We start from the raw sequence: 25,464 nt of genomic DNA on the forward strand, positions 1-25,464 counted from the left end.
TGATACAATTTTCTCTTTTTACCAACCAAATATTTATGCATACCCTCACTCCCAGCCACGGAACATCATCCCCAAGTGAGGCAAGCTAAAGTTGCGCCCAGTTCCTTTATGCAGCTCAAATTTAGTAACTCTGGGTGTTGCACAACTCCCTCCATTAGGTCTGTTATGGATGCCAACAGACAGAGCTATCTACAAGTCATTGTCCCCAAAGCAACGTGGTTGAGTAGAGTCAGGACAACTGCAATGAAAAATCCCATTGAGAAAAGGGATGGATGAAAAACAGAGCAGGTCCCTGTCTATAGCGATTTTCACATCCTGCTGGGCAGAGAAAGAAGTTCCTTTGAATGGCTATCTGGCAGCTCCTGGTTTTCTGGGAGGAACAGCCTTGTCCATTATCTTCCACGGCCTCATATGAAATGGGTACTGGAGAGTGTTTCCCTCTGGAGGGCTGCAGAGGTTTGCTGTCGTCTATTTCCTAGTGATACAAATAAGAGAATCTAGGGTTATTTGAGGGGCTGAATAATCACAGACTTTTGCAACCAGGCTTGCGATTTCTTTGGAAATACTACTTCCTTAAAAACTTCAAGATTTATTTGCTTCCAGACACTTCCAAGTGTAAGCAACCTCAACCAAAAGTCTCGTCAAGAGCTATTTTTGAGGTATAAAAACTCTGGTGTTTATTTATTGGCCTCTGTGCTCTGCCCAATCCCCTCTTCCCTCCTCTTCATGGTGACTTCCTTAAGCCATCTGAAACAAAATCTTTGGATAGGAAGGCAGTGCCGTAACCTGATTTTGCAGCTGGGATGGCTCCCATTGTCTGGAAAATGGCACTTATGGAGACACCTGAGAAAGCCTTGGGGCACCGTGTCATCTCCTGTTATTGCTATTTCTTCATCCACTTGAGTTCATCTCTTTGGTGGCCCTGCAAACAGCAGGAAGAATCACCCAACACACACAAACATCCTGAATTTTTATTCCAACTGGTTCCTCTGGACTCATGTGCTCTGTTGGGGTGACGTTGGCTGTCTGAGGTATTATAAGTGATAGTTTTACAAATGCTTTTCCATGCCACGCCGAGCAGCACGAACTTTCTCACCTGCAATACCTGTGTTTTTGCCACCTTCTGCTAATTGTGAAGTAAATGCCTCATATTTTGCGTCTTATTGTGGTAGTGCCCCACATCTAAATCTTAAATTCTGCATTAGTGAGGATACCAGGTCAGCTGCTCTAGCAAGAGCTAAAGTAACAGTGGATTACACAAAATAGTTTGGATCTCTTTCTGGGACAGTCTGAGCATTCATAGACCGGCTGCTATAGCAGTTCTGCACTGTCAGAGACCCAGGCTCCTTCTGTCTAGTTGCTTCTCATCCTCAATGGGTCATTCCCACCTTCTTGTCTAATGTTGCCGCTCCAGCCGCTGTTGCATTCCAAGCAACAGAGAGGGGGAAGGTCATGGATGGGAATGACCTTTATTTTGGGGTATAACATGAAATTGGCATGCCTCACTTCTGCTCACACCCCAATAAGCCAGAAGTAAGGCATGTGGCTACCCTAGTTTTGAGGGAGGCTAGGAAGTAAGAGTTTTTAGTTAGATAAACATAGAATCTAGGGTTCTATTATAAAAGAATAGGAGAAATGGTACTAGGGACAGGAAATTAGGGACAACCCATAGTCTCTGCCACTAGCCTGGACAGTCTGTTTTCAGGACTGATAACCACTAAAACTGGATAAAGTTTAGGAAAGCTTTTGATTCAGCTATCTAGCTATGTGCCTGGGAGCTGAGAAAAGAGGACAGAGCAAGATGGAGCTGGTGAATCAGTATTGCAATTCATAGTTTTTTTCTCTCCATGAAAGTCATTTGGAAATCAGTTGAACTCCACACAGAGATAGCTCAAAATTCACAGCCAAAATAAGACCAAATTTCTTGGAAACGTTGATTCTACAACACTATCAAATCTTGAAAGTAGAGATGTCAATTCTGGGATAGTGACAGGCTGAAGGTATACTGGATGTGCTAAAAAAAAAGGGACAAGGCAAATTCTGCTTCAATAAAAGTGAGTGTATCTTTATCAGAGTTGACAGAGATCATTAAAAAGTGAAAGTAGGAAACCAATGTATTGACAATATCTCTAGAACTTGGCCTTACAACCACAAGCTGTATTCAGCGGAGTATGTTTTTTCCTGTCTCATGCCGTGAAATCCAATCTCATGTAAATTTTTGTTTGTTCAAAATGATAGATAAGCCTCTAAAGTATGGTTTAAATCAATATTCTACTCCCCAAGTTAACTGAAACTGTGGGTTCGTTTAATGAATAGATATACATGCAACTTTATAAACACACAGCTATAACAAAAAAAATGGGTAGAGGGTACCCAGAACAGAACTTTGCTTTGCAGGATGCACTTGACTGGATTTCTAATACTGAAATAAATAACATATGAACATAACCCTATTGCCTATTGGCAGGCTGGCTTTATGAGCTAGCATGGAAACAGGAGATCTGGGGAGATTAAAAAGAAATTGATTCAAACAATAACAATAATAGCTAACATTTATTGAGAATGTGTATATAGCATATACATGTATATGTACAACGTCCACTTACAGCTCATTCTTCCCCTTTTAGCAAGGGAGACTGGGAACTACAGTCCTTTAATTGGGCTCACTGCCTCATCAATATGTATATGCTTTGCAACTCAGTTGATCCTCTTAATAATCCTAATAGTGAGGTACTATTATTTTTCCCATTTACAAATTTTAAAAAAGAAAAGGTCACAGAAAGGGTAAGCAATTTGCTCAAGATCACACAGCTGTTAAGTGGTGGAACCAGGCTACAGATCCGATCAGTTAATCAAAAGATCTTGAGCACCTTACCACCCAACAGGTAGAATCTGAGTCCTAACAGAACTTAGTGTTTGGTTATTTGGATTGTGGTAAACTAGAACAAATCAGGATACTTCAGTATTTAGGGGCTTCTGTGTGTGGATACTGCAAAGAATCACTTACCCTGGTGAGTCCACTATGCCCATCCTCCCTCACCATTCCAAGTGCCTCTGTCCTAACACTGTAACCTGGTAGAAAATGACAACTTTCAAATAAATTGTCTCAAGGCAACTGCAAATCCTATTCATGTCCAAATACTCCATTTCTCGAAACCCCTAAAATACAGTTATGAATGATTATCAATTATGGCTACAGTAATTTCCCAAAACACAGTTGGCACTATAACTGATTGACTTGAATTGTTCAGATACATCCTTGGGGGTGGGGTGGGAGGAAACAATTACTAAACAACTTCCAGTAATAGTCACAGTGTTGGTTTCTATAATGTAAACTGCTGAGTCATATCCAAGCCTCAAATGAACTCAAGATCCCAGACACAAGATGTGATCATAGTAGACAAGAGCAGGGGTCAGCAAACTGTTTCAGTAAAGGGCCAAACAGCAATCCTGCCGTTGTAACACAAAAGTAGCCATAGACAGATGTAAAATGATTGGGCATAGCTGTGTTCTAATAAAACTTTATTTAAAAGAAAACAGGCATCAGGCTGGCTTTGGCCCACAGGCCAAGAGTTTGCAGACCCCTGGACAGAGATTCACCAGAACTCTTCAAAGCACAAAATGTCCCACAATCTTCATGTTGAGGAATTTGCTTGTGAATGGCCAAAAGAAGCGCCTCTATTATTTCTGGTGTTGTCCTGACTTTCAATGGTATTTCCTTTTTTTCCTCTAAGTGTGCTCATGCTTGTCAAAAGAATCCAGTTTTTAGTTCAGAAAATGCATTTTTCATACCATCAATAAGTGATGTGATGCAGAGGAAATTATTGCTAGAGCATGCAACCCATGCAAAAAAAAAAAAAAAAAACCCAAGTACCTGCTATGTGCAAGGTGATCAAAGACCATACGTGGCTACTTTGCTGCCAAGTCCCAGCCAAGAGGTTGTAAGAGCATCTGACTCATCTAAACATGGTGTATCCATTAGAATTTGTGTTTGGCTGATAGGAAGAAAATCAACTGAGAGAACTGAGCTCCACTATCCTTAGGGTATGAATTCCATCCCCAAGGACACAAGATGGACATAAGCCACGATTCCAGTAAGAAGAAAAGGAAGAAAAGAGGTCCTTCCTAGCTGCATGAGCCCCTCTAAAGGGCTCCCTTGGAAGTCCACGTAAAGACATCCACTTACAGCTCATTCTTCGCCTTCCAGCAAGGCATACTGGGAACTACAGTCCTTTAATTGGGCTCACTGCTTCACCAAATAAAATCAGTATCTTCTAAGGAAGAGTGGAGAATAGTCATGGGATAGGCAACTAGGCATCTCTGCCACGTAGTTTGACACGGAGATTAGTTCTTTTTCTCTGTCTTTTTTTATGTGCTATTTATTCCCGGAAGCTAAAGTCCGTTGAGTAAAATGAAACTTCTCTTTCTGCTTAGCATGAGTACTGCTCTACTTCCACCAGTCCTGTTTTACTCTTATTTACTCTTACAAATTACAAATGGGAACTCCCTCCCAGGAGATGATGGCCAAGCCAGTTGGAGGTGGGGCTCATTGACTTTTGGTAAAAATATTCTTCAAGTGTTGATTAGTCCTCATTCCCCTTCCTCCCCATCCCCTGCCACGTGATTCTTTCTCTGCCTTGTTTGCCTGCTCTCTGCCCTGAAAACAGACTTCTGTGCATCGCATGACTGCCAGGTGTCTTTGTTGGCTGACTTCTCGTTGGGTTTGGCCAATGGGATGTCCAAGCAAAGATTGCAGGGCAGGAGACAAGAGAGGTTGGCCATAGATACTCCTGTCCTATCCTTTCTTGCTTAGGTGAGGTTCTGATAGTAGCTGCATCCATGACAGCTTCTGTGGGCAACTGGCTTCCTTAGAGTCTGTTTCCTCTGATTGCCCTTTGATGATAAGAGGGGTGATAAGAGCTTCCTGATATTGCTGGTCACTGGGTGCCTTAACATGCTCTGACTGCTCCTAAACCCTGCCCCCGCTAAATATTCTCTTCCTTGGAGAGTCTCCTCAGAACTGTCCTTTTCCTGCCAGAACGTGGCTGATACATCCTGCCTCTGACTTGTGAACCCATCCTCCCAAAGATGGAGGAAACTTGATCTGGAGATGAGAAAACTTGGGATTGCACCTCTTGTATTCAAAATACTCAAGACACAGTGCAAACTACAGAGATAATTGAAAGTGAGAGGGCGCCCCCTATATTCACAATGCTAAAGCCGTGACGCAAACAGTAGAGATAATCGATTGCAGTTGAGCCATCCCGCCACCCCCAACACTAACACCTGGCACACTTCACCTCATTCTTCCAGGCCAAGTCCAACATCATCTCATCTTTGAAGCCTTTGCTTACCACCCAGTCCCACTCCTATGGTGATCTTTTGTGTGCCTTATAAATCATTCATGCATATTAGATTGTAATTACCCATTGACATATTTAGCTCCTGCCTAGACCATGTGATTCTCAAAGATAGGAGCCCTGCCTTGTACCCTTGTGTTCACAGTGTCTAACCCAGAGTCTGACATTCTCCTTGCTGAGAACATTAGGAAGCAGCGCTACAGTGAGTCACGAGAGTGAGCTAAAAGAAAAACAAAAACAACACTGAAAGAGCCATTTTAAAAAGTGTATGCCGGGAGTCCGGCCCAGTGGAGCAGTGGTTGAGTTCGCGAGCTCCGCTTCAGTGGCCTGGGATTCACGGGTTCGAATCTTGGACGCAGACTGACATGCCGCTCGTCCAGCCATGCTGTGGCAGCATCCCACATGCAAGGTGGAGGAACTCAGGCCCAGATGTTAGCTCTAGGCCAATCTTCCTTAGAAAAAAGGAAGATTGGCAACAGATTTTAGCTCAGGGCCAATCTTCCTCACAACAAATAAATACATAAATGAATAAATAAGTGTATGCTGAATTGAATAACAATAAGATTTTGAATCTGAGTCATGAGGAGGATGGTGTGACAAATGGCAGATCCGGGTGTCTGGAAGGGAACAGATAATAGGGAGAAAAGTCTGATGTTGATTTTGTGCACCAAGGGGCAGTCAGGCACGAAGTACAGGAGGCGTTTGGAGACCAGCCTGACATTCAGAGGGACAGGACTGGAGATAATGGTTGGGGAGTCATCTACGGGGAGGCAATTACAGAAACCATGACCAGGGGAGACGTTTCCAAGGACAAGAGTGAAGAGCAGGCATAGACTCTTCAATCACCCCGTTTGGTTCCCCAGGTCAGCATTCCATTTAACACGCAGGGTTAAAACCCCAGTCCTCATCAACATCAGCTCCATTAGATCAAAGACGGAGCTAATTTGCTAACACTGTTAAATACATAAAGCCGTCAGAAGTAATTTAATGTTTATCAGATATGCTTACTCCCTAATAAACCCTCACCTACCCCTTATTTCAGCCTGATGAGCAAAATGGATTTGGAAAATGAATGTATAATGAAGATTCCTTCCATTTCTTTCCACGAAAGAATTAGAAGAGGGTTTAGACAGAAAAGGGGATTGGCATTTAAGGGGGCATTTAGCTGCTTCATTGATTTCTATTTCCTTTCAGAGCTTGTGACGCATGGCTGAGGTTTGTCAACCTTACGTTAGCCTGGGTAATTCATCATAGTTAAATATCATATATTTAAGCTACAAATGCATTCCCACCATTTAGCACGCATTGAATTTCCTTTAATTTACAAAGGAAATCACTGAGCGCCAGCCCAATAAAGGAGCCAGTTTATCCATCAGAGGGAGCCCCGTAGAGAGAGAGATCAGCACGAGGCTAACCATCTGCCCAGGGGGCACTCTCCACCCTATGCAGTGATTTCATCAGTCATCACCCTTGCCTGCTTTCCCTCGATCCATAAAAATTTATCTCTCTTCTCCAATTACCCCTCTGTCTTGCCCCGAATCTGTTGAGGTGACGGCAAAGACTCCTGTAGGTGGAAGTGATGTAGGCAATCACCTGGTCTAAACTACAAAACCCTCACTTTTCAAATGCAAACCTTTATGAAATCCCTAGGTCTGCCACTGGGACATCCCTCGTCCTTGCAGCCTTCTGGGGTTACCCGTTCATCTGATATTTGGATAAAAACGACAAGCTCCTGTTGACCGTGGGCAGTCTGTCCAGTGCTCTCCCGTGGATTCTGCTGGCTCCCTGGAAATGCTCACTCTGAGCTTCTGTCCTCAGAGAAATGGGTCTTATTTGGGTTTCTCCTCCTCTAGACATCATGTCTCTTCCTTACTTCAAGCCCATTGTGGACCATAGCCTCTTTCCTGTGATTGCCAAAGAACCACTATAATAAACTGCTCATGGATTCATTCACTCACTAAATACAAATCAAGTTACCTATTCAGTGCCAGACAGTATGCTGGGCGCCAAAGACACAGGGACAAGCGACAGAGCCATGGTCTCTACCCTCAGGGAGCACACAGTTGAATGGCAGAGATAACCATGGAGCCAGGATACACAGTAGGAATGATCACGTAATTACTAATGATAGTTAGAGCAAGCAAGAAAGAAAACAGTCAGTATAAGACCGGGACCCTCTCTGAGGCTGGGTAGTTAAAGAAGGCCTTGCTGAAGATCAGACATTTAGGCTGAGATCTGAAGACTAAGAGAGAACCACCCAGGCAAAGAGTGTGTTGGGTGAGGGGTGGGAGGGTGTTTGGGGCATGTGGGGAGAGGGCATTGAGGAAGAAAGAGTTTGAGAACTGAAAAATGGCCCAAGTGGCTGGATCACAGTGAGAAAAGGAATGGACGGTGCAAGGTGTGATCGGGAAGGACTGTAAGCTGGGAAAGACCTGAGCTGATTGTATGTAAGATCCGTGTGGTGACTTCAAGGATCATGGACTGGGGTGGACATGGCACGGCGAAAACCATGTGTGTCACTGACTTTTACTCGAGGTTTGACCCCCAGATCCAACCAGATAAGGGACTTATCTTAGGATTATATGGCTCCACAGAACAACAAACCACTGAAGGAGGACTCGTACACCTCACTGCTCTTCAGCCGCCCTGCCACACCAACGGTCACGGGCTGAGTTCTCCCCAGGTCAGCCTCCATCTTGACTGTCTTTTTACTCTCTCCCCAAATCTCTCTCCTTCTCCCTCTTCTCTATCCTTCATCTCCTTTCTCTCAGACTTGCCTCAGAAACTCAGAATTCTTTTTTTTTTTATTTTTTTAATGCAGAGGGATTCAACTCTCTCACCTTCTCCTAGACCCTGCTTTGGGGTGAGGGTGGGCTCAACTTCCATACTCAAGGAAGCCCATCAAAGTCTTTCCCTAAATAAAGACCTGTTTCTCTTGAGATTATTATCCCACACACCTTATGTATCCACTATCCATGGTCACAATGATGTTGCATAACAACTAACCATAAAATCCAGTGGCAAACAGCAATAAGTGTCTGTTGCTCAACATCTGGGACTTCTAGGATGGCCTCTGCTGGAACAATAAGGCAACTTGGTTCCACGTGTCTCATCCTCCCCCTAGGATGAGCGGGATATATCCTTTGCACAGCGATGGCAGAGGACTAACATAAGCAGAAGCACACAAGCACTTTTTCACTCTCTGCTTGCATCAAGTTTGGTAATATCCCATTGGCCCAAAGCCCAGAATCAGAGAGGGGGGACTATAAAATGACACGACAAAGGGTCTAAATGGGGGCAAGGAGTTTGGAGTCATTAATGCAATCCATCTACCATACCTTAGTTTAGGCAGAAGAGGGCATGCACAGTTTTGGGTTTTGTTTTCTCATTCCTGCATGATTGGACCCAAGTAGTTAAGGTGACTTGCCCCAGGGCACACATCTTGATAAGGACAGCCACTAGCCGGAATTCAGATCTCTAGCCAATCCGGTGCTCTTTCCACCCTATTATGTTACTTCTCTAAAAGCCGCCAACCGCAGAGGCCCACATTTCCCTGTGCCCACAGGAGACCTGGCATGAAATAGTTAAAAAAACTCTTGTGATGGAGCCAGGGGAATCACATGGCATACTTATGAGTAGAGAGAAATGCGCATCTAACTTTAAGTCTGTGCTACCACCTTGTCAGAATATTTTAAATAGCTCATTAATTATAAATTAAAATTATTTACCTATTTTTACTTCTCTGAGAGATCGTGATGCAGGCTTGAAAAGCTGAAGTTGTTACACCCACCCAGAGTCCTCATAAGGATAACACTTTTACATTTTTGCTAAGTGCATATACATCTTCCCTATTTATGCTCCACAAGTCAATGTAAACCTATTTTTCTGCATTTTGTGCTGAAAATCCTCCCATACTCCCCAATCTGTTTAGACATATGCACTGGGTACTAGGAACCTGACAGCAATTCTTTATAGATTTTACTTCTTTTTTTTTCTGTCCTGAACTATCTCTGCTTTAAATCAGTGATTTTCAATTGGGAGCAACATCTGGAGATGTTTTTGATTGTCACGTCCTGGGGGGTGCTACTGCCATATAGTGGCAGAGGTCAAGGATGCCACCAAACATCCTACAGTGCACAGGACGGCCCCCCACAACAAAGAATTATTCAGTCCAAAACGTCAATAGTGCTAAGTTTGAGAAATCCTGCTTTCAATAAATAAGGTTTCGGTGTATGGATTGCTGACACCAACAAACTGGTTACAGAAGATCTTTTAAAAAGAAATAAGATAATTTACCCTGGGAAGATAGAGCTTTACTTAAACAATAAAGATGGTGACAAATATAACCCATAAACGTTAGTCCCAAATTTTGTCATTCCTATGTCTACTTCACCTCTTCCCTTTGAGTCACACAATAGTCCCAGGAAGGCAGAAGGTTGCAGGGTGAGTGAGAGGGGATATGTAGGTTCTTGTGCTGGACAAACTTGGCATTGAATCCTAGTTGCGCCAATGACTAGCTGGATGACATTGGTCAAATTTCCTTATTCACTCTCTGCTACAGTTTCCCCTTTGGATGAATGGGAATATGGCCAACTACCTCACAGGGTTGTTGAGGGGATTAATTTAGACAGTCTATATAAACTATCTGGCCCAGAGTAAGCATTCAGTAATTGCCAGGTCTCGTTCATTCATATTAAAACCCTTCTTAATTTTAAATCTGGATCTTATACCCCAGTTCCTTGGGACTAGCCAGACTCTACCAAGAGCCAGCAAGTACCTAATAAGAAAAAATTTCTGCTAATGAGATTCCTGGATCATATTTTCCATCCCCAAGGGATCTGGCTAGTTCAGATAGGGTTTACAGGAGCATCTGAACTGAACTCTGCCCACTTGTTACTAATAAGTTTGGTGCATATATATTCAGGTCACTTCCACGTTAACCAGCTGAGAAGTCCAATGGCCCTTTGAGGATTACCGGTCTCAAGAACAGTTACATGTAAGTTTGAAAACAAGAGGCTGGGGACAAACATATTCTAACACAGCCACAGTCTGTGATGCATTCTGGAAAATGACTGAGACTATGGTCCTTGGGCAGAAGCCACTGAGCCAATGTTGGTGAGTTTAGACCAGAGCCAAGCTCACTCTTATTCCTCCTGGAGCCTCTTCAGCCTTCAGTGGAAATATAAATACCCCTTTGCAAATGTAAACCCTGCAAAATTAGTCTCTTTCCATCCAGACTCTGCTGAAGAGGTGATCTGATATTGGTTCGTAGCCTGTTGGGTGTCAAATTCAAAAGCCTCTCGCTTGGTTTTAGTAGGAATGTGTCCTGATGTATGATTTCAGAGCTATTTGTAAGATTCCAGTCATCTTTGCCAACGCATTGAGAGTTCCTTCAGGCAGTTTGGCAAAATGCCTCATAAGGTGAGATACGTTAAGTCCTTTGACCCAGCAAGTCTACTTCTAAATATCTTTCTTACTAAAATACTCAAGCAGATATGCAAGGATATATTCACAAGAATATTTACTTATAAAATTATTTGTAATCAGGGAAAATTAGAGGTAACTTGAATACCCATCAGTGGTAAATATGGTTAAATAAATGATGGCCCAGCCATTCCATGGAATACTAAACTAAAAACAATGAAGTAGCTCTATCTGTATACACATACTTGGAAGGATGGCTATGAAATATTGTTGCATGCAGAAAAGCAAACTTCAGAGCAATGTATACAATATAATCTCATTTTTGTTTTAAAAAAAAGGTAGAACTGTGTGAATAGAAAAATTCGAGAAGGCCACAAACAAGCACTATAGCATTTTAACAGTGGCTGAAACTAAGAAGTGATTTAGAGAAAGGAGGAGGTTGTAGAAATAGACTTTCTTTTCTGTACTTCTATATTATTCATTTTTCAGAGTAATGACATTATTTTGTAATTTAAAATGATACTTTCCCTTTTTTTCCCATTTTGCACACATGTATACATACACACATAAAAAATAAACATAGTAGTTCATAGACATAGTAGTTAGACCTTTCTAGATCTTTAAATCAGCCAAAATTAGATAAGGAAAACAGAACTTATTTTAAGTATTTCAGAAATTAAAGGTTTTAATCTAGGAAATTAGGAGCTTACCTAATACCCGGAAGATCTTGGAGAGCAAAGGTCATGGAAGCCACCACAGGCAATCTCAGTCTGAAGCACCAAAGTTCTCAAGAGCTCGCTGTGAAGTCTCTAGAATTTTCAACATCCTCTGGAAATCTCCCACCAATGTTTTCAGTCTATAGCAAAGACAGTAGTTCTCAAGAGTTTGCTGCGAAGTTCCTATATATTCCCACATATCCAGACAGCAACTACCACAGAAGCATAATGGCTTCTCCTTATACTCTGCCTTGTACATCTTCTGTGGGTTCCTCTCACCGGCGGAACCATACAATGAAGGGAAATGTAGGTCCCAGCTTCTCTTCTCTGATATAGAAGAGACCTTAGACGGGGTGGTGGTGATGCTCAACAACAGATAATCCAATGGCTTTTTTCACAGAAATATAAAAAGCAATTCTAAAATTCATATGGAACCATAAAAGACTCCAAATAGCCAAAGCAGTCTTGAGAAAGAAGAACAAAGCTGGAGGCAGCACACTTTCTGATTTCAAATTATATTACAAAGCTATAGTAAACAAAACAATATGGTACTCACATGAAAAAGGATGCTAAGACCAATGGAACAGAATAGATAGCCCAGAAATAAACTCATGCATATATAGTCAATTAATATTTGAGAAACAAGTCAAGATTACTCAACGGGGAAAGGTTAGTCTCTTCATAAATGATGTTTGGAAAACTAGGTATTCACATGCAGAAGAATGAAATTGGACTCCTATCTTATACTAGTCACAAAAATTAACTCAAAATGGATTAAAGACTTAAATGTGAGACCTGAAATTGTAAAATTCCTGGGAAAAAACATAGGGCAGAAGCTCTTTGATATTGGTCTTGGCAATGATGTTTTTGGATATGACACCAAAAACACAAACAATAAAAGCAAAAATAAACAAGTGGGACTACATCAAAATAAAAGGCTTCTGCACAGCAAAAGAAACAATCACCAAATGAAAGGCAATATATGGAATGGGAGAAAATATTTGCAAACCATGTATCTGATAAGGAGTTAATATCCAAAATATATAAAGAACTCATCAACAGCAAAACAAGAAATTCAATTTAAAAATGGGCAAAGGGCCTGAATAGACATTTTTCTAAAGAAGATATACAAATGACCAACAGGTATTTGAAAAGGTGCTCAACATTACTAATTATTAAAGAAATGCAAATCAAAACCACAATGATATATCACCTCACATCTGCTAAAATATCTATTATCAACACAAGAGGTCACAAACGGTGGTAAGGATATGGAGAAAAGGGAACCCTTGTGCACCGTTGATGGGAATGTAAATTGGAACAGTCAACTATGGAAAACAGTATGGAAGTTCTTCAAAAAATTAAAAATAAAACTACTGTATGACCCAGCAATACTCCTTCTGGGTATATATCCAAAGGAAATGAAATCCCTGTCTCAAAGATGACAAATAATCAAGCACAGTCTACTCCTTTGTTCTCTCTGCAATCCTATGCACCACTTTTACCCATATGCAACATCTGGATAAAGGCAATAAAAATTTCATGCTTCTGCCTGGCAACTATTCTATGTAAAACTGCAGATGAACTTGCCCTGGCCCCTAAAGGGGAGACACACATCCTACATGTCAATTTATCCATCTCTACGTAGCGTTTATTCCTTTTCTAGTTCAGTCACAATCCCTCTTTGATGTCTTGTGGCTTAAATACAAAAATATGGGTTAATTACAATTAAGACACTTTATATTTGATAGTAGGGCAATGGGAAAAGGGAAAAAAGAATAAATAATTATAATAAATAACAGTAAATGCAAATATATCAAAGTAAGTAATTATCAAGCAACTAAGAAAATATGTATAACCATCACAGTCCTTGTTTCTGCAATTGGTCACATGGGTCAGTGTCAGGTTTTGTAACATCTCTCACTGTCTATTCCATATTCCCTTTGCTCTCACGCAGCACCTTAGCTAGTCATGGTGCTCTACCTATCAGGTGACTCAAGCCTCTATTCTTGAAGGATCTGTGCCTGTATTAGGTTACTACAGTTTTCCATTAACTTTTTTGTAAGATTTTATTTCTCAAAGCAGTTTTAGGTTTACACCAAGATTGAGGGGAGGGTATAAAGATTTCCCAATATCCCCTCCCGCACACATGCATGGCTTCCCCCATTATCAACATCCCCCACCAGAGTGTATATTTGTTACAATCGAGGAACCTACTTTGACACATCGTTATCACCCCAGGTCCATATGTTACATTACAGTTCACTCTTGGTGTTCCATTATATAGTGGCAACCCGAATTCCACTTGGTGATCAGAAGCATCACCTCAGCAAGTGCAGGGTACTAATCCCTTCTTTGCTTGTTGGTTCAGGTTCAGTAGCATTAGTAACCCAAAGGACTAAGTGGCAGTCTCAGCTTCCAGTTCAATGGAATTCTTGTTATGTATCTGTAAAAACAGGTCCTGTTTTGGGAACCAAGACCACCAAAGCAGCAGAGCCCAAGTTGCAAGAACAGAAGCAAAACTTTCTCATTAGACCATTAGAGAAAACAGTGACGGAAGCCACTACCATATCTTCCCTTTGGCTCCCAGATCTAGGTATTATGCCTATGAAAAAGAGGGTATTAGATATTATATATTGGTTCAGAGCATATTCAGTATCTTGGAGGATATCACCTCAATTTTGCAATGTGTTTTCATCTACAGTGTTATAACCAAGTGTTCAACTGGCCATTCTAATGTTATATTAGGTCAACTTTTTTGGACTGATGAAATAAATATAAGACCAGTGAATTCCATGGGTATGAGCCCAGTGCTGCACTTTTTTCATTTTAAAGTGAGTTCCTGGTCAGAAGAGATGCTGTGGGGAATATCATCACAGTAAATGAGGCATTTCATAAATCCACACATGGGAGTGCTGGCAGAAGTATTATAGGGAGGACAAATTGCTGTCCTTCCCATGACTGTCTTCCAAGAAATGGAGCCATTTCAGGAGCTCAGATTTAGTCTCTGTTGTTGGCAGGTTGGGCACTCACGTTGCGTTGCACCTGATTGTTGAAAGCCTCTTCAATAGTTGTCTTTTGGTTAGCATTCGTATGGGCACAAATACATTCATACTCCATGCCCATTCTGAGAGGTCCATCCACATATCTCTTTCCCCAGACTTCCTCGTCACCAATGTTCCAACCTTGTTTGTTCCAAGTCCTTGACCTCCAGCCAAACCATCACCCAGTGCCCAGGACTCACTATAGTTATATACTGCTGGCCACCTCTCCTTCCAGGCAAAGTGAATAGCCAGGCGCATGGCTCAAAGCCCTGCCCATTGGGAGGAGTTCCCTTTCATACTGTTCGTTAAGATACTCTTGAGTAAGGCTCTAACACTACAAACATGCACTTTGAGGTAGTGGCAACATATCGTGTTATTTGCCTATCCAACAGCATTTCCCCCTACTTTTTTGCTAAAAGAAACCCAATACTGTTCACATCTTCAAAACAGTATGCTCAAGGAAGGTGAACCCCATCCCAGGGTTAGAATCATAATTGGTATAAACCCATCCAGGCAAACTCATTCCTGTATGCTAGTGATTGATTTAGGGATGGTCACATGACCTAGTTCTGGCCATGGGACCTGTCGGGAAGTCTAGGACTTTTAGGAGAGTTTCTCTTCTCCTGATACATAAAAAGGGGAGAAACGTCTGCTTTATGTGTCTTTTTGAATATCGCAGTGTAAAGTAGTGATTTTTGGAGCTATGGCTTACAGTCATGGTAGGAAAGACAAGAGCGTAGAATAAAGCTGGCCAGAGCCCGGACATCACTGAGCTGCTGTTAACCGAGCCTACAACTGCCTCCCTTCTCAATAAGTGAGATAATAATCCCCATTTTAAGTCAATTTAGTCATGCATTCTGTTGCAATTGAACTGATACCAGTTTAAAAATAATATTTTCTGTGTTCTATTTACATGTCCTATTACTTCGTCGTGAGGGCTTTATATAACCTTGTGGTTAGCAGCTTTGCATAATTTGAAGATGTTTTTGGACATAAGTATGAGAATGGAAGAGTGGAGGAGAAAAGGAAGAACTAAAAGTTCGGGGTGAATTATTTTCCTAGGGATGAGACAGAATAGGAGATCACCCCTCCATACACACACACACACACACAGGTACACATTCACCTATGTGTCCCTAGATAGAATCTGGCGAGAATAGGTTTCTTTAGCTTTAAGACCAGAGTGTGAGGCCAGGCTGAGGGCCAGCATGAAAAGAATGAACTGAGAAATGTGGGCAGAACCCATGCAGGCATTTCAGGCCAGTCAGAGGTTTGGACTACGTGGTTTACATGAAAAAAAGCCTCAGTCGGAGCCCTGGACCGGCTCCACGCAGTGGTTATGGGTTAAGCAAGGATACTTGGAAAGACAACTGTCAGATTCAGTAGCAATTCACTCTCTTGCGAGCATTACAGTCTGTGCATATGGAAGAGATAACAGATGATGCCTGCTACTGGGAATTTTATTGTTGCACAACTCCTATATCACATTCCCGCGAAATGAACTGACGAGTACAGTTGTACAGTTTATGAATTTATCTTCCTCGAATGAAATCAATATGTTTTTGCAAAGGACTTTGCCCTATGTTTGCTGGTGAACATTTGTGTCCTGCTGGGCAGCTATGACAGAATCAGCAGCAGCAGCGGGAAGCTTCCAGCGATCTCTGCTGCCATCTTCTGATGCTGGGAGTGAGGGACAGACAGAGGGAGTAAAATCAAAGAATACGCATAAGCCCCTTTTCTCCAATAAATTAAGATGCCCTGGGGGAAAGGCTTGAACTGCAGGCACTGTCTCCTTAGAAGTAATAGAAACAAATTTGTGACTCAGCCCCCATAGCACCTACCCTATCCCATTCCATCTAGTCTGGGAGGCCCGTGCTGGATTGGCCTGGTACGACTGTTGTGACTCGATAGAACCCAGGTTTGACTCTGTGCCACTGGGCAGTGTTGACCTCTCCAAGTGGTTTGTAACTTAAATAAATAGGAATGGAAGCTTCACCTTCTTCTTCATGGTGGAAAAAAAAAAGGGCATTTTGACTGAGACGCCCCAAAACAGTGAAACGGATGAGAGCTATTACAATTACAACATTACTATTAATGTCTTCCCAAATCCTTCTGCAGAATGTGAAATCTGGGGATATGCATGTCATATCATGTTAAGCATTTCTCTTAATAAAACCTTTGTACAACTGACCTTCTTTTTCTCCAAAAGGACCTCATTCCAGAGGCTAAGAGTTTTCACTTGTGAGAACGGTTTCTTTCCAGCTCTTTTCCCATATAAACTTTCCCTTTGCTTATTTCATCTCACCCCTTTGCTCTGAATTGCTGGTACTTCTCATCTTTCCCAGTTAATAATTGCTTGAGAAACCTATACACATTTTATTATTTCAATTTCGAACCATAAAGCAAGGCTTCCATCTCATTAATCACTTTGAAGTCTTTTTCTTTTCTTTTTTTTTTTTTTTACATCATTGTACTTCTATCTCTGCATAGATTACATCATGTTCACCACCAAAATACTAATTACAACCCATCACCACACACACATACCGAACTATCCCTTTCACCATCCTCCCTCCCCCCTTCCCCTCTGGTAACCACCAATCCAATCTCTGTCCCTATGTGTTTGTTTATTGGTGTTATTATCTAGTACTTAATGAAGGAAATCATACGGTATTTGACCTTCTCCCTCTGACTTATTTCACTTTGCATTATACCCTCAATGTCCATCCACATTGTCACAAATGGCTGGATTTCATCATTTCTTATGGCTGAGTAGTATTCCATTGTGTATATATACCACATCTTCTTTATCCATTCATCCCTTGATGGGCACTTAGGTTGCTTCCAAGTCTTGGCTATTGTGAATAACGCTGCAATGAACACAGGGGTGCATGTACCTTTGCAAATTGGTGTTTTCAAGTTCTTTGGATAAATACCCAACAGTGGAATAGCTGGATCATATGGTAGTTCTAGCCTTGCTTTTTTGAGGAATCTCCATACTGTTTTCCATAGTGGCTGCACCAGTTTGCACTCCCACCAGCAGTGTATGAGAGTTCCCTTCTCTCCACATCCTCTCCAACACATGTTGTTTCCTGTCTTGTTAATTATAGCCATTCTGACGGGTGTGAGGTGATATCTCATTGTAGTTTTGATTTGCATTTCCCTGATAGTTAGTAATTTTGAACATCTTTTCATGTGTCTGTTGGCCGTCTGTATATCTTCTTTGGAGAAATGTCTGTTCAGGTCTTTTGCCCATTTTTTAATTGGGTTGTTAGTTTTTTTGTTGTTGAGATGCATGAGTTCTTTATATATTTTGGAGATTAAGCCCTTATCAGATGTATGGTTTGCAAATATCTTCTCCCAATTGTTAGGTTGTCTTTTCGTTTTGTTGATGGTTTCCTTTGCTGTGCAGAAGATTTTTAGTTTGATGTAGTCCCATTTGTTTATTTTTTTCTATTGTTTCTCTTGCCCGGTCAGATGTGGTGTTTGAAAAGATGTTGCTAAGACCGATGTCGAAGAGCGTACTGCCTTTCTAATGCTAACATTTTCCTGGTCTTGAGTTATCTTATAGAGCTGAGCTTGGAGTTTTAGGTGCTTTCTCCTCACTACTATGGGGAGAGGCCAATGGCCTTCCGGGGCCACTTTTCGGATTTCTCTGCATTTGTAGCCTTCACCAGAGGCAGATGGGCTAACCACAGGCTGGTCGGTTTCCACAGGGCACTGGCCTGACCTGTGCTTCTATGCTGTGTCATTAGACTACTTTGATACAAAGCCAGTGACTATTTCTCCCTTCATTTGTTCCTTTTTCTTCCTCCCATTTGGAGAGGTGTTTGGCTCTGTGTTCTTGGCCTCAGCAGAAGAATGAGGTGAGGCATACCACGGACAGCCTGGCTTTTGTGTCCAAATTCACAAGCCTAAGAGTAGAGAGATTAGAGGAGGCATAGAAAAGATTTGTTGAAGAAATATGAAGGGCCATAGCTTTCCCTGAAAACAGGATGGTGAGAGGGGCAGTGGGGAAGGAGGGGTAGAAGATAGAGGGGTTTACACATTGCTTGCTGGCACCAAAGGAGGAAGACTGTAGGTCCCAGAACAGCATTGCCTTTATGATGTCTCTAAGCAGACAAGAGCACTGGTGGTGTCACCACACAGGAACCTCTGTGGAAAGATGACAAATGAACAGAGGTCCCTCCTCAATGCCATGGAACTACCTAAGCTCCCAGAACTTTCTCATGAACTAGGGGGAAGTGGACAATAGGTCTTGTTTAAATTTCTTGTGAGCCCAATGAGACAGGAACTTGATATCAAAGTTGAATGGTAAAAAGTAAAATAAGCTCCATTTTCCACGTTCCCACGTTTATGGACGGAGGTTCAGACCACTGAACTAGGTTCCAAGCTCGGCATGTCCTCATGTGACGTTGGGTAACTCATATGACTTCCTAGTGCATCCATTGCCTCCTTGCTAAAAATAAGACAGCAAAACCTTTTCTGCCTTCTTCACCACTCTGTCCCCGGTGCTTACCACATAGGCTGATATATAGCAGGGGCTCCGAAAATATTTGTTAAATAAGTCTCATGGAATGCATGTACGCATACATACAAGCATGAGTGTCCTGGCCGATTTTATGTTGCTGTGAAAACTCAATGAAATACTATATATAAAAACCATTTTGTACACTCTAAAGCCCTTCACAAATGTAAGGAAGCAGTATTATCATTCCCTCTTTGATTTTTATCCTCTACTGTTGGTAGTGAAAATTGATTACCTATTAAGTGCTGAGGGAGAAGGTTAGCCTTAATAATTTCATTTGGCTTGCTTACAGAAAGTTCTAGTCCTGCCATACCTTGAATAATCATAGGCGGATGTGTCAGATGCTGGATCCCTTCTTCTGCCCATTCCTACTAAGGGGGCCAAATCCTTCCTCTAATATACGTATTGGATCTGAGATCCTGTGATGTCAGTTCTGATCAAGAGAATGTCAAGTTGAAGGAAAGGAAAGTGGCCGTGTCTTTCCCCACAGCTCCTACCTAGTAACTGTGCTGTCCTATATTAGCAAACAATTCTCAAGAAATCCAAATACATTATAGAGCCATGTTATTGCGGACCTTCTTAACAGTTTCCTTGATCGCAGTAATTGTTTCCAAACACAAAAAGCATAAATGGGGTAAAAATAGGTGGCAAAGAATATTAGGAGTGTGCCGTTTGCCTGAATCAAATGGTGCCCGGCACGGAGATGTCAAATGAATAACTAAATGAAAACAGAATATTCTCTGGCGATATAGTATAATTCTTAGACACAGAATAAACAAGTTGAAAGACACTCCTGAACATACTTGATGTAGTCCCTTTTTTTTTTTCTATCAGATGAGAAGGATCTAGAAAGGACAGTTTAAGACATCCTGGAATTGGAATGTTAACTCATCACTTGCTGGTCCATTCTTGGTGTTTAAAGTCAATCAAATATCACATTAGCACATACTTTGCATAAGAAACTGATCAGTTTGTTTGCTAAATCATTTAGGGCAATACTAAAATAAATAAAACGTGATCTCTGAAGTCTGATTGAGAAGAGAAAGCACGTATGTGCAGACACACAGACAGACACGCTTGTGCAAACCACAACAAGGAAATATACCACAATTCTGCATATAACAGTCTAACAGTTATGAAACACATAAAGGCTATAGAACAATAGGAAGGGAAAACTTATTGGGGGCTTGGAGTTTAGAAGAGTAGAAAAAAATGAAGGCAAGCCTCAGGCAATAAAAATGGAGTGCCTTCATCTCACTGAGAAGATAGAAGAAGCTAATATTTGTTGGGCATCCATGGGATACAAGACTCTGTGGTGGAGGGTATACATATGTTATCTCACCAAGACCTCATGCCTACCACTGAGGTAGATGTTAGATGAGGAAACTGAAGCTCAGAAAAGTTAAGTGACTTACTCAAGATGACACATCTATTAGTAGCAGAACCCAAATTCAAACTATGGGTGTGTAACCCCAAAGTTCAAGTTCAAGTCCATGAGTCTGTTACAAGACTCTATGGAGTCTGAGTTACAAAAGTGGTCAAATTCTTGTGCTAAAGAAAATTTTTAAATGACAGGAAGAATGTAAGTATATGTGAGTGTGTGTGTGTATAAAATCAACAGTAAAAAATCCCAATTGTAACAATTCTGGTTGTTCAGAATTTGGCAGCAGTGACTCACTGTTAAATGTGCTCTCAATCTTTCATTTATACTAATTTTTTATTCCACTTTTACTGGAATTTTCACCTTCTTTACAGAATTATTTCAAAATGCTGAAAAGTACCATTTAAGGATAAGTAATGGAAGTACCTAATTTGAATTCTATCTTCCTAATTTGAATTCTATCTTTACATGCTGGCTTTCATTTAGGCTCATGGAAATCCACTCCTGACAGTTGAGGTCATGCAAAGTCTCAGTGTATTCAACCTTGACCCTGTAAAGCTTAGCCCAATCTGCACTAATTCAGGGAACTAAACCTTAATTACTCTGCCAGTAACCTCTGGTTGGAGAGAGGCTCACCTGTGTGAAAGAGGGTCCCAGAGAGGGAAAGGGCATCCCCAGGTGGGTTGATGAAGGAAAGAAACAGATGGGGCAAGAACAGCCAGGGCCTAGGGACCAGAGGCGGGCCCCACCACACCCCACTGCTTCACACAGCAGGAGCAGCACCACGAAACATCTAGACCACTATGTAGCCCTGAAACACAAGGCCTACAGTATAGGAAGCTCTACAACATGGATTTTGAAGTCACCAAAGTCGATGGCATATGAGGGGATACATAAGGAAACATAGATAATGCCACTTTGGAAGGTAATTTCCAACACAGAAAACCATGTCAATTACTTTCCCAAACGTTGGCTCATTCATTACGCAATCAGATAAACATTTATTGAGCATCTATTTTGTGCCAGGAGCTATATTGGACTTTGAGACAAAAATAAATAAAAGAAAATCTTTGTCCTTAAAGAGCTTAGAATGTTGGGTTGGAGACAGACAATCTTGTCAAAAATGAGGTGTTCAAGATGGGAAGCAGGGAACCAGTTAGGAGATATTGATGGACTAACCTAGCACAGTATAGATAGATAAAGAGGAAGGGGCAGATTTTTGGAAAATATTTAGGAGATAAAAATCAGCAGTACTTGGTAATTTATTGGATATGGAGGATATTTTCATTTTTTTAAAGAGTCAAAGTTGTCTCTCACAGATTTCTAGCTTGGCAAAAAACCAAGAGATTATATGAATTTCAGGTTTCCATCCATCTGTTTAACAATATTATTAAATACTTATTAAATGCCTGGGACTTTTGCATCTTTTATCTAAATGAATCTATATAATAGAAGAGAACATTTTTATGAGCTTTAGACATTGAAAAGGAACCTAAGATACAATGTAACCCAACTATTTCAAATAAAGAATAAAAAACAGATCCAAATAATAATAATATTGAACACCTATCATGTGCCAAGCACTTTCTACAGGCTATATGCTTTATAATTAATCCTCGGGATACTTTTAGCATCCCCATTTACAAATGAGGAAACTGAGGCTGAGAGGGACTTAGTGTTTTATCACAGACTCACAGCTATGAAATGGCAGAGACCAGATTCAAACCCAGGCCTGTCTGACTCCAGATCCCATGTCATTCCCACAAAGTCTTGCTGCCTCCAAAGAGGACAGGGCAGCATCCAATGGTACCGTGAGTGGCAGTGTTGGGGCTGGCATTCCTTTGCAACTCTCTTCTTTGGCCCATTGGCCCTCAATATAACGTCATAAATGTGTTACATTTTATTTCAGACTTGTTAATTTCAGAGTCATGTGATCCCCAGAGAGCACTCCTCTCCACAATTTTGTATTTTCTTGCACAACCAGTGGTGTGTTGGACACATCTAGTTCTGGCTCACAAGGACCAGTGTGAACACTTCTTCCCAACTCTGCGTTCAGTGATGTCATGCTGGTAGCCATGGCGAGAGTATTTACACCAAAGAAATTGAAATAAGCTATAAATCAGGGTTTTTTTCAGTTTGGTTTTGCGGAGCCGGTTGTGAAACATTTACCAGCACACCACTGTGTATAAACATTTACAGACATGCTTTTGATACACAAAAACCTATCTGAGGGCTTTAAAATCACTTCCCTAATCTGAGTGAACTCAGGCTGGCTAGTAGTAGATATTTGGATGTAACCTGTTGGATTAGCAGAAAACAGTATCATCATCTGATGCTTTCTATACAATAAAATTAAGTTCACTTACATCCAATTTTAAAATATATTAACTTATCCCAGGATGGCTTTTTGGGTCCAGATTTCTCTCTCCAGTTACCTTTGTGAATTTCATGTTTCTAAATCAGAGCATGTTTGAGAGCTTCTTTTCTTTAGGTTGATTTATGAGGTTTAGGGGGAGGAATCTGCAGTTATTTATTCATAGTGATATTCCAAGATCTCCTCTTAACAGGGACTAAACCATCAGCCCTTAGAATTACATATACCATTATCATTACATATGACAATTACATATGATCATGTAATGGGCATGATTTCTCAACTGCCAGGCTTTTTGAACCATGTAGTTCTACAGTAGTGCAGATGCTTTACCTGGAAGCACATAGTTCATTGCTGGTGGCTGCATCAGTAACCAGGAAATTGTCTTTCAAAGCAATGAATGCTGCAGTCAAAAGAATCTTCCCATACCTCAAGATGAAGAACTGAACTATAATTCTCCCTTTCACTGGGGAAAAAAAAATGTACATTTTGATGAACTATGTAGGCACACATTAGCTCAGAATGGTGGATTCGAGGAAAGCATGAATATTAATTTGCAATATTTTGAGAAGGACATGTTTACGGCAATTGGATGATTACTTACTGGTAATTGTGTCATAATAATGTTAGTAGTTTATATACCATCTCAGAAACAAATAACCCAGGGAGCTTAGCACTGCAATATCATCAGCAGCCCTTCAAAAGCAAATCTTTCTTTGAAGACAAATAACTTAAAGAAAATTAAATGAGAACTTGCAAAGAGTTCTGAATCTTGTAGGTACCAACTCTCCTTTGATTAGGAGGTATCCAAAGAAGGCTGGTCCTCGCTGGGCAGTGCCATAAACACACTCAGTCTTAACCAAAACCCCAGCCAACCTCTGGATGCTGAAAATCTGTCGATTTCCCCCACTCTTCCAGGGAGGAGGGGGAAGTCAGAATGGAAAAATGCTGCGGTTTGGGGGCAGTTTGGTAAAACCTGTAGGATATTTTAAATTGGGAATTTCAAAGTTATGCTTTCCAACCCCTGTAAGTCATTTGTGGGTGCAAGTAATTTTTTTAAAATCCGAGAAAGTAGAAGTACAGCTGTTAAAACAATAAATATTCTTTTCCAGAAAATAGCATATTGACTGTGTTATAGGTACCCTGGAAAGGAGCCCACATCCTGCCACCTTGCATCTGAAAGGACGGGCATCATGAATCACAGATACAGGACACATGGACATGTGGGAGAGAAAACTGGATTTTCATCATGTGTTGCGAATCTCCCAAACCATGCTTTAAAAAATACATATGTGACACCTTGAGAGTAACCACTTACAGGTTACCTTCCAAGGCTTTCCGTTTCACTTGTATGTGAATTCCACAAACGCGCATTTGTTATGCATTAGCACACAGGATTCCCATTGACTCAAGCTACTAGCATTTCGTTCTTTGATCATGGAATTCCAAGGCTATTTTTTCTCTAGTCTATTTTCTCCTTCTTTTACTTTTAAGAACATAGTAGGCACCTAGATTTACCACCTCCTTGTCTTAGTCAACTTGGGCTGCCATAACAAAGTACCACAGACTGGCTGGCTTCAACAACATTTATTTTCTCATGGTTCTGGAGGTTGGAAGTCCAAGATCAAGGTGTCAGCAGGTTTGATTTCGCCTGAGGCCTCTCTCCTTGGCTTGCAGGTGGTCACCTCCTCCCTGTGTCCTCACATGGCCTGTCTTCTGTGCCCAGGCATCTCTGGTATCTTATAAGGACACCAATCACATTGGATTAGGGCCCAACCCTTATGACCTCATTTATCCTTAATTACCTCTTTAAAGGACTTGAAGAGTAGCAGAATCTGCACTCCAAAATATGCCACTTTGACATAGGATCATTTTGAGCTGAAGGCAACTGAGAAGAAGCAGTACAAGAGAAGCTCCCTGCCCTCCCGCTGTTTGCCTCAAAGCAGAACACAAAAGTACAAACATGTCCCTCTTCCCCTATCTGCTGGGAAAGACAGAGGTTAATCCCCAGAGACAACTTTAGACCTTATCAGTGGAGAATGCACTGACTTAAATCTGCACAGAAACCTTACTCTTGTTTACCTGGTTTCCTGGTGCCTCCTCTTGACTGGCCTCCCCACCCTCTTATTTCCTTTGTCTTTAGCTGAAGATGGTATTGAAGCCTGAATTCTAAGCCACCTCAGAGAGTTACTCACTTTTTCTGGGTATCTCATATATATGTGAGTTATACATGTTAACAAACTTCTGGTTGTCTTTCTCTTGTTAATCTGTCTTTTTATCACAGGAGTCTCAGCTAAGAAGTCAGAAAGGTAGAGGGAAAATTATTTTTCCTCCCCTACAGTCCTATCTTCAAACACAGTCACATTAGGGGTTAGGGCTTCAACATATGAATTTGAGGGGACACAAGTCAGTCCATAACACTTATCTCTTTTCTTAGCTATAGAAGCAGTGGGGAAAATAAGAATATTGAGATCTAGATAGATAGATAGATGGCATAATGTAAAATACCAGGATTTAGAGTTAAACAGAAGAGGCTTCAAATTTGCCATCTTGCCTAGAGTTGCCTTGTAATACCCATTGACGCTCAATGATATAAGTTGCATTAGCTCTCTGAGACTCAGTTTTCTCACCTATAAA

General features: G+C 41.2%; 1 long non-coding RNA gene across 1 annotated transcript in view; it reads right to left on the reverse strand.

Annotated features, from left to right (window-relative positions):
• Positions 1-390: 390 nt before the first annotated feature.
• LOC131421003 (uncharacterized) overlaps positions 391-25,464 on the reverse strand; it is a 66,060-nt gene continuing 40,986 nt past the window's right edge. The window contains exon 5 of the long non-coding RNA XR_009223731.1: positions 391-475. This is a non-coding gene — a long non-coding RNA (uncharacterized LOC131421003). The remainder of the gene's footprint in view (positions 476-25,464) is intronic.

Source organism: Diceros bicornis, chromosome 24 (assembly GCF_020826845.1).
Source record: "Diceros bicornis minor isolate mBicDic1 chromosome 24, mDicBic1.mat.cur, whole genome shotgun sequence".
In the NCBI taxonomy this organism is placed as follows: Eukaryota; Metazoa; Chordata; class Mammalia; order Perissodactyla; family Rhinocerotidae; genus Diceros; species Diceros bicornis.